This window comes from Arachis duranensis, chromosome 6 (assembly GCF_000817695.3).
Source record: "Arachis duranensis cultivar V14167 chromosome 6, aradu.V14167.gnm2.J7QH, whole genome shotgun sequence".
NCBI lineage: Eukaryota > Viridiplantae > Streptophyta > Magnoliopsida > Fabales > Fabaceae > Arachis > Arachis duranensis.
The window spans coordinates 26,789,608-26,790,215 of NC_029777.3; positions in this window are offsets into that span (position 1 = coordinate 26,789,608).

Sequence of the window (608 nt, forward strand, 5' to 3'; positions counted from 1 at the left end):
TTCTTTTAATTTGACACTTTTTCATTCTACTTTCTTTAGACATTTTTTTATTTTTAAATGCTTTCATTTTCGTTTGCTTATTTACTGTGTTTGTTAATACATTACCAAGAGAGATTTATTCATGACAAATCTTGGCTTGGTGATTGTGTTCAACAAATAACAGTTTCTCTTGTTTAGTTTTAGTTCAAATAAATTGACATATGGTTGCATTCTAAGTTTGGTGTTACTATGCAACAAAATTTGGTTCCAATATTTACTAGATACTGCATCAATTCCAAGAGAAAGTGTCACACTAAGTTTGGTGTACCACTTGTATTTTTATGCAATGTATCATGCACACCCTCTTATGTTTCCAATTACAATGTCTTTGTTTCCTGTGCCTTGATTGCTATCTTTAATTCTGCTTGCTTGAAACACATGTGCTACTAATATTTCATTGTGTAAGACATTCATGATCTATCTTAGCCCCATAGCCATGGTTCTAATTGTTGCTTGAGGACAAGCAATCATTCTAAGTTTGGTGTTGAGGGAAGGGAAAGAAAAGGAGGAAAAGGACAACAATAGAGAAGATAAATTACAAGGTTGTAAAGTTCTTTTTCCTCTCATTT